We start from the raw sequence: 10,578 nt of genomic DNA, 5'->3' as shown, positions 1-10,578 counted from the left end.
TCGCCCATTGGCTTGTGGGTGGGAGGGTGAAGAGTAGTGGTTCTTTATTCCCAATTACTGGCAAAAGTCTCTAAACATGTCGTTGTTAAATTACTTTCCATTTTTAGAGACAAGGACCTTAGTAATTCCAAATCGGCATATGATGCTTTCCCAGAGAAAGCTACAAACATTTTTCTTCGTGATGGTTGCTAGTGGTTTTGCTTTTACCCACTTGTGAAGTAATCAATCCCCACAACAAGGAACTTGAGTTGTCGCATCGCCATCGGAAAGGGTCCCATGATGTCCAGTCTCAATTGAACAAAAGGCCATAGGGCGTTAATCGGGGTGAGTGATTCTGATGATTGCTTTATGACATTGTTGAAGTGTTGGCACTTGTCACGTGCCTTCACGTAGGATTGGGCATCCTTCTGCATGGTAAGCCAATAATGCCTTGCTCGTATGAGCTTATAGACCAACAATCATACCCCTAAGTGGTTCCCATACACCCCTTCATAGACTTTCCTCATGGCGCAGTCTACTTCGTCGGGGATCAAACACCTTAGGAATGGTCGGGAGAAGCCCCTCTTGTATAACACATCCCTTATAAGCATAAAGTGTGATGCCCGAACCTTCAATCAATGGGATTCGTCGTGGTTTTTGGGAAGTGTCCTATTCTTAAGGTAGAAGATGATCAGAGTCATCCAATCAATGCCCTTTGGTATCACCTGTATCTCCAATTCCTTAATTGCGGGGGAGTGTTAAGTAAAGGATAAGACCTGACAACTGACCATCATGTGTTTAGTAGATGCGGCTTTGGCCAACTTATCGACATGCTCATTTTCTTCCCTTGGGACTTGTATGAATTCTACTGCAAAGTCTTGACTTGTCTGCCTCTTAATAAGGTTAAGATATTTTTTCATCTGTTTCCCTTTGGTTTCATAATCCTTGTTGATGTGCCCGGCAACAACTTGAGAGTCACTATGGAGGACGACTAATGAGGCCCCAGCTGCTTTGGCCAAGTTGAGTCCCGTGAATATGACTTCGTACTTAGCTTCATTGTTGGTCGTTGGGACCTAGAGACAGACAGCACATTCTATGATGTCCATTTTGGGGGATTGTAGGATGACCCTGATCCCTCAAGCATGTTTGTTGGATGACCCGTCCATTCAAACCCTCTAAGAGGTTGCCCCCCCAGTCATCGGTTTCGCCCGTTGTAAACTCCACGATGAAGTCAGCTAGTGCTTGGGCCTTGATCGTTGTCCTTGGACGGTATTGTATGTCGAACTCGCTCAACCCTATTGCCCACAAGACCAATCGTTCAACTACCTCTGGGTTATTCATTGTCTTTTAAAGGGGTTTGTCTAAACCACTATAGTGTGCGCTTAGAAGTATGGCATGAGCTTGCAGGCTGTTATGATCAAAGCGAAGGCTAACTTTTCCATGGGGGGATATCTTTCTTATGCTTTTCTAAGTTCTTGGCTAGTATAGTATACGGGCAATTGCACGCGATCCTCCTTTCAGATTAGAGCTGAACTGATAGTCGTGGGGGATACGACGAAGTAGCAGGAAAGCTCTTCGTCAGGTTTGGATGGGCTTAAGAGTGGCAAAGATGCTAGGTATGCTTTTAGTTCTTGAATGCTCTTTGGAATTCATCGGTGCATTCAAACACCTTCTTCAAGATTCTAAAGAATGACAAGAATTTGTCTATTACGTGCGAGACGAACCTGTTGAGGGCTGCAACTCTCCTGTTCAGGCTCTATACTTCCTTGACGTTCCCCGAGGGGTTCATCTCTTGGATTGCTCGAATTTAATCAGGGTTGGCTTTGACATCCGTTGGGATACCATGAAAACGAGGAACTTTCCTGATAATACCCTAAATACACATCTTCTAGGATTGAGCTTTACACCATAGAGGCAAAGGGTTTCGAACGTCTCTTTAAGATTGTCCAGGTAGTGTTCCTCTTCCTTTATTTCTACTAACATGTCATCTATGTATACCTCAACATTCCATCAGATCTATCGGACGAACGTCTCTTTGGTACGTTACCCCGCATTCTTCAATCTGAATGGCATGACCTTGTAGCAAAAAAGGCCTTGGCTTGTGTCGAACAACATATTCTCTTGATCAGACTCCTCAAGCTTGATCTGATTGTAATCAGAGAAAGCATCCATGAAGCTCTGTGATTGGTGTCCAGCTGTCGAGTCTACAAAAAGGTCGATCTGTAGAAGGGGGTAACTATCTTTTGGATAGGCTTTGTTTAGGACGGTGAAGTCCACACACATTCTCCACTTTCCATTTGCCTTTTTAACCATTACGACGTTGACCAACCATTCGGGATAGTAGACCTCTCTAATGAAACTAGCGTTGTAGACACCGTATTTTATCCGCCCTTGATATGACCAAAATGCCCCTAGTCAACCCTGGGTTGAGCAAAAGTCAAACGAGGTCAAAATCCCCTCACCCCCAAAACAACATTTTTCATGGTTTTAAAACAACCCTGAGCTACTCAGAGACCTTTCTCAACTTTGACCGAGTTTGACCCTAAATTGACTCCCGATGGGCCCTAGAAACCCCAATTTTGACCTAACCATCAGAATGGGCTAAGACCAATTCCATTGAAAATATTATCAAATTCTCTTTCCATCAACTATTCATGGGTCAAAATCGGAATCTAAACAATTGAGATATTAAGAAAACCGTGTAAAGAACGTCAGCATGGTTCCCAAGGCCATAACTTTTGATCCAACCATTGGATTTCCAATTTCTTTAGTGTTCTGGAAACTAGACATCCAGAGCTTTCTTAGAACACCAAGATCAATCTAATACAAGTTTGAAAGGTCTTAAAATACATGTCTGAAACTGGATCAGATAAAGCTGGAACTATTGATGTCAGCAGAGGTGGTCGGAGGCCACTATAAGGCCGCTAGTGAAAAGTGGCGGCCTTACAATGGCTGCCAGAAGCTTAAGGGTCAGTTTTGGCCGATAAATACACCCAGACCTCTCATTTTGAAAAAAAAAAAAAGGAAGAAAAAGAAGATTTTGGGCAGCTAGAGCATTTTCTCTCTCTTTTCTCTATATTTCTCTTTCAAAAACACTTCCAAACACATCAAAACACTTTTGATTCTTCTCTTTTCACCAAAATTACAAGGTAGTGTTTTTGCAACCAATCTTTCTGTCCTTGGTTTCATACCTTGGATTTGAGGTTTAGGGGTGTGGATGTAGCTTTTTATCCACAATCCACACCCCTTTCTTTACAAAGCTTCATCAAGCTTTTTTCTATCTTTTCTTGCTTAAATAACATGTTTTATTGATTTTATAGCATGTCTATTATCTTTTTACCATGATTTATTGCTTTGATGTTGTTGGCCTAGCCTTCTTGGCCTAGCCTTCTGTCGAGGTTTATGAAAAACAAATTTTTAATTCTGATTTTCATCCAATCCGTAAGTATGTGTTTGGGCTTTTTTTTCTCACAACCCTAAACATATATAAGGATTATTTTAAGGGTCGTCATAAGAAGCACAATTGCACAAGTGTGAAGCAAAGTGTTGTTCATGCAAATTGTGATCAAAACCTAGTTTGCCCTAGTTCATCTTGAAGAAGTTGTTGTGTTTGTACACCGTAGGGTTTTGTGACCAAGCAATTTCATGATCTTCATCGTATGATGAACTGAAGAACTTTGCAGCCAACACCTTCTTAAGTTCGTGATCAAGTCGCGTACTGGGATCCGTGCATCTATTGGTTAATCACGTACTAAGAGCCGTGTAATACAAGGAGAGATTGTCACTATAGAACAAGTCCAATTGGGTATTAGGGTAAGGGTTCAACTGTAGGTTGGTATAAGGTACTAGGATTCCTTTACTTGTAACCCTTGTTGTGATAATAGTGAATTCTCAGGAGTGGTAACCTTAAAATCACCCGATGACGTTTTTGCCTCGAAGGTCTTCCCCATTCGTAAACAAATCACCGTGTCAACTTTATTTTCGGTTGCATTATACTTTAGTTGGTGATTTGTTTGTGCTACCACGTACATTGCATGTTAATTTGATTAATTAATAAACTTTGGTAATTAATCAATTAATTTATCACAAGGGGTCAATACATTTTCGGCCTATCAAGTGGTATCAGAACAGGCACACTCTGATTAGGGTTTAATCTTTGCTGTGTGATCCATTAACCCTTGTTGTCATGGCTACATTTGGCAAGAAAAGATCTTATGTTTCAAATACATCTTGTTTTTCTAATCTCTATTTAATTGAGTATCTCAGAAATTACAAGTCTAAAAGTTATTTGAAAGTTATCATGATAATGATTGAAAACGATCTTAACGTGACAAAGAAGAAACTAGACTGCCTCATAATGAGAATGTGCAGAAGAGTTCATCTAAGAAGAGTGAAGGTAAAAGGCTTTGTCTGTAAATGGTAGATGAAAGAGAACACCATTCCTACAGATCTATCATCAAAGCATGAGGGGTGCTTTATGATAAAGTCTGCATTCAAGGTAATGGACACATGTTTGTGGTACCTTGACAGTGGATGCTTACGACACATGACTGGAGACCGCTCTCTCTTTAAAGTCTTTGAGTCTAAAAAGGGCGGTAATGTCACTTTTGGTGATGGGAGTGAATCATAGATTAAAGGAAAGGGAACCATCTCACTACCTGGATTGTCAGACATTGCAAATGTGTTGTATGTAGAAGGTCTGAGAGTGAACCTGTTGAGCATAAGTTAGATATGTGATCAAGACTTCATGGTATTGTTCTCTAAAGGAAAGTGCCCTGTGCTAAACGAATTTGGAAAGAAACTCATAAGTGGCGTACACACCCTAGACAATTGTTATGGTCTGGTATCTGATGCTGATATTTTGTGCAATAGTATTCATTTTCCAAATGAAGATCTATGGCACCAAAGGATGGGACATTCTAGTTACAAACATCTCTCAATTGTATCAAGCATGAATCAGTGTTAGGGATGCCAAAGCTCAGTAGAGTGGATAATGTTATGTGTGAACTGTGCCAGCTTGGAAAACAGATAAAAGCTAAACATTCAGGTACTTAGACATCTGCTACATCTAGACCATTGGAGCTGCTACATGTGGATTTCATGGGTCCAACTCAAGTCGAGTCTCTCGGTGGGAAGAGATACATCATGGTTGTGGTAGATGACTTCACTTGGTACTTTTGGGTCATTCTTCTAAGATCCAAGTCAGATGCTCCTAAGCGCATTGAAGCCTTGTGCACGAGATTGCAAAATGAGAAGAGTTTAAAGATTGATCAAATTCGAAGTGATCATGGTAATGAATTCGAAAACTCATACATGGAGTCCTTTTGCACTAGATCAGGTATATCTCAAGAATTCTCTACTCCTATTACTCCTCAATAGAATGGTGTAGTAGAAAGAAAGAATAGGGTTTTTCAAGAGATGGCTAGAGCCATGTTGCACAACAAGGATGTGGCTAGAAACTTGTGGGGAGAAGCCATCAACACTGCGTGTCATACAGTTAACAGGGTGTATTTCAGACCCGGTACCGAAAAGACTCCCTATGAGCTATGAAAGGAAAGGAAGCCAAATGTTAAGTACTTCAAAATCTTTGGAAGTACTTGTTTCATTCTCAAGGATAGAGAGAATATGGGAAAATTTGACTCCCGAAGCGATGAAGGAATATTTTTGGGATACTCCTCTACAAGTAAGGCTTATCGGGTATACAACAAGAGAACCAAGAAAGTGATGGAAACTGTAAATGTTGTTATCGATGAAGCTTTAGAGTTCAGTTCTGAGAATATCAGTAAGGAAATCCCTAAAGAAATTCTTCCTCTCGAGCCCAAGGATATTCAAGAACCTGTTGATTAAGAGGATTGCCTCTCCTAGTACTTCTGGTACTCCAAGTGTAGTAGAAGGTTCAGCAAACATATCTTCTTCACCTGATTCTGAATCACATAAAGAGAAAAGACCTTTCTCCAGAATTCAGTTGAATCATCCTCCTGAAGTTATTATGGGAAATATGAATGAACTTACACTGAGGAAACGCACAGTTGATAAATGTGTTGCTAACTTTTTGTCTTATTCTTGCTATTTGTCACAGGTTGAACCTATTAAGGTTGAGGAAGCTCTTCAGGATGAAAGTTGGGTGGAGGCTGATGGAAAAATACATGTTTGTAGCGCATACAAAACATACGCAGCGAAAAATTAACGGATCTACTTCATTCGCAATTGATAACATGTACTATGTAAATTTCAGATTTCAAGAACAAGAAAGCGTACCTTGGTGCGGTGAAATTCAAAACAAGAATCATTGTACTTGGGAATACTTTTAATCTTCACTTTAATTCCACTTTACGCCCAAGAAGTGTGGTCTCTCAATCAGTTTCAAAAGGAGAATGATAGAGTGTCTCACTCTCACATACACACCATTTCACAATGATGTCTTTCTTTTTCACACATATAAATTTTGTATGTTTCTCTCCTTATAACTGATTATCTAATTGGGCTAGCCTTTTAGGTCTTTCCAATTGGGCTTTAGTATGTGGCTTGAAGTGGGATTAAAAGAGACCAATAAGACACTAGCTCCAATGGGCCTTGGGCTTTTCTGTCAACTCTTGACAAGTCCAAAGTTACCATTAACTATATTTAATACCACTATATAAATATAGTTGCACTCTAGGCCTTATTTATAAATTATATCCCAAGACTTTATTATACACGCAACCCTTCATAAAATATTCGTAGTAATACAAAGTCATGAATGTAAACTGCCACTTTGTAAATTACTACATCTTATCCTTGAGTACCCGATTTAATCCTATAAAGTTATTTATTATATATTTAGGAAATCTAATTTCATAAATATATACTTCAGTAACTTATTACCAAATTGGTTAGGTCTAACTCTCTGAATAACTGAACCCATTAAACTTATCTCAAGGGAATATTTTATATCTCCATTAAGAAACTATGAATTCCATCTTGAGAATATATGTTCCATCAACACTAAATGTGGCTGCCCAACATACTGAGGCTTTAACCGTTACTTTAGATCTCACTCTTGATATATCAAAGCAAACTACATTTCATGATCAAGTCCATTATCCTCTCAGGATTAAGAGTTCATGTAAATAGAAGTCGTGAGATTTATTATTCATTTGACAGTCGTTAGGAGAATAATAAATCTCACAGCGGTTCAGTTCAATATGTCTTAACTCTTAAAACATATCACATATTAACTAGAAGTCTACACTTCCATGATCAAGACAAATTATCTTAGTTGATATGTTATAGTCTCCGCAGATGAAATGCCCAATTTCATCACCGATTACGAACTATAATTTTGAATTTACAAAGAACTTGTGATTTATATCTTCTGTGATTTTTCACATAAATCACATACTATGCATCTCATGGACTATATGATAATGTCCAATATTCATGTTACCATTATTTTAGATTATAATAAAAAAAAACTTTATCAATCACAATATTAAGTAATACATCATGTCATACATAATTTCATACATAGCATTATATAATAGGATTTAAGGGCACTAATCCTAACAGAGGCTATGCATGATGACCTGCTTCAGTTTTAAAGGAATGATGTCTGGACTCTAGAATCTAAACCGGAAGGTGAGCACATCATTGGCACAAAGTGGATTTTCCACAATAAGACTGATAAGGAGGACAATGTGATCCGCAAAAAGGCTCTTCTTATGGCTCAAGGATACTTACAAATGGAAGGAGTGGATTATGATGAGACATTTGCTCTAGTAGCCTGCATGGAGTCCATCAAGATTCTTCTAGCCCTAGCATGCCATTTGAAGTTCAAGCTTTACCAAATGGATATCAAAACTACTTTCTTAAATGGGTTCCTTAAAGAAGATGTCTATGCGGCTCAACCAGATGGATTCATTGATCCCCATTTTTCGGATCATGTGTTGTACCTCAAGAAGGCACTCTATGGTTTAAAGCAAGTCCCTAGAGCTTGGTATGATTGGCTCACACAATAATTAGTATCACATGGATTCACAAGAAGAAAGGCTGATCAAACTCTCTTCATCAAAAGGGAAGATGGCGAGTTGATAGTTGCTCAAGTCTATGTTGATGATATAATCTTTGGGTCAACAAAGGATGAACTTGCTCATGGCTTCTCCAAACTAATGTAGGCTGAGTTTGAGATGAGCATGATTGGAGAGTTAAATCACTTCCTCGAGTTGCATATCCGTCAACAAGAGACAAGTATATTCTTATCTCAATCTAAATATACTAGAAATCTTGTGAAAAAGTTTGGTTTGGAATCTGCTAGTTCTATTAGAACCCCTATGAGTCTAAATGTTAAACTCACTGTTGATGTCTTGGGAAAAAGTGTTGATCCGTCTCTCTATAGAAGCATGATAGGTAGTCTTCTTTACCTTACTGCCAGTAGACCTAACATTAGTTACAGTGTGAAAGTGTGTACTAGATATCAAGCTAATCCCAAAGAGTCCTATATGACTGCTTTGAAAAGAATCATAAAGTATGTCAAAAACCACTGCCGACTTTGGTGTGTGGTACAGCAAGGACACAAATGATGTCTTAGCTGGGTATTCGGCTGCTAATTGGGCTGGGAATACTGATGATAGGAAGACTACTTCAGGGGGTTGTTTTTATGTGGGTAATAATCTTGTCTCCTAAGTGAGCAAATAGTAATATTCCATCTCATTATCCACTGCAAAGGCTGAATACATCACTGCTAGTAGCTATTGCACCCAACTTCTATGGATGCAAAAACTCCTCCATGACTATGGTATTCGTCAAGAACACCTCACTATCTTTGTGACAATACCAGTGCCATCAATATCTCTAAGAATCCGAATCAACATTCTCGAACCAAACACATAGAGATTCGACATCACTTCATTCGTGAGCTTGTTGAAGATGGTACCCTTACTCTTGAGTTCATACACACTAATGATCAGAAGGCTGATTTGTTCACCAAACCTCTTGATAGCAAACGGTTTGAATTCCTTTGTCAAAACATCGATGTTATCTCCATGGAATGATCCTCTCTTCTCCTCCTCATTCCTCATGCATTTGCATCTAGTTTTTGTGCATTGCTTTGTTTAACATGCTTTTGTTTGTTTGTTTTTCAGTTTTGTTTTATTTTTTTTCATTCATAAAATAAAATAAAAATTGAAAAGTACAAAAATACAAAAATAGTGTGTATTTGTGTACATTGGTACTTGTGTATCTTGAATGGCCAATGAAACAAAGTTTTCTTAACTTTGTATCTCTTGTAGCTTAGATGAGCATCTTTATGCACAACTAAGCAAGTGAGCTTTGTGGCTCTTGTCTGTGATGAGTAAGATTAAGTTATCTCTTGTACTTAACACTCGTATCACTCTTTTTTATGGGAAGGACTAGAAAATCCTAAGAGAAATGCATAAATAACCATCTCACCACTGTTGTCCGCCAATCATGAAATGACATCTGTATGCTTCGGCGTAGCAAAAGTGTAATGTCAAAAAGCTTAACATCATTGGGTATTTATTTTCTCTCTTTTATATGCCCATGCATGATATGCTTAATAAAAGAAAAATATGCAAAGAAAAATTAAAGCAAAAGAAACAAAATGTTTTAAAATATGATTGCAAGCGTGTATTCTAGGAGATGTGGGAGTTATAGGATGTACCCCGAAGGAGATAGTCCCCATCAAGTAGTTATGTTGGGAAATATAGACCCCGGTTGATAGAATTAACAAGTTTTAAACCCAAGTTGTTAATTAGATTTATCATGCATAAAACTTGTTAAAACAAACAAACATCAATATCATGTCAAAACTAAATGCAGCGGAAAAATAAATAAGACAAGATATGATGACCCAGGAAAACCAATGAAACCAACCAGTTTCACAGTAAAAAACCTGGGGGGAAACCTTCCCGTAAAGCAATCCACTATAGTAAAGAGAAGTTTTAGATCTAGTACAAAACCTTTGTCCCTAGACTCTACAATCCCCGTAGATGAACTCACAGCAGAAACCTTCTACCGCTTCAGAACCTCTGAACTCTTCAATATATGAACGCCACCCTTTGATGCATGAATCCCAGTACGTGACTAACCAATTGCGCAGATCCCAGTATGCAACTTCAATCACCAACTAGAGAAGAAGATGGTGGTTGCAAAGTTCTTCACTTCATCAACAATGAAGATCAAGAAGCACTTGATTACAAAACCCTAAGGCGCAAAGACGCAGTAGCTTCTTTTTGAGAGAATAAGGCTTCGGTCACCTTTTACAATTGTTCTCCTTGTATCCTCTTATGTGACAGCCTCTAAAATAAGCCTTATATATTCCTAGGGTTATAAGAAAAGAAACCCTACACAAATACAAAAACTTGGCTCAAAAATCATATCTGAAAATTCTGATTTCTGTAACCTCGATAAATACCTCGATAGATAGCAGGTGTCAAGCCTCATTGAACCTCAATAGATAGCTATCTGTCGAGAAGCTGTCGAGCAGCTGTCCATAGGTGTCCAGCAGGTGTCCAAGAGGTGTCTCGCTTTAGTAAATACCTTTTCTTCACTTGTTTCTTGGTACAATCTTCATGGCTTTAATACTATATTTGAACAACATGT

The sequence above is a fragment of the Castanea sativa genome, chromosome 4 (assembly GCF_040712315.1).
Source record: "Castanea sativa cultivar Marrone di Chiusa Pesio chromosome 4, ASM4071231v1".
Classification (NCBI taxonomy): Eukaryota; Viridiplantae; Streptophyta; class Magnoliopsida; order Fagales; family Fagaceae; genus Castanea; species Castanea sativa.
Note: the sequence above shows the minus strand (reverse complement) of the source record.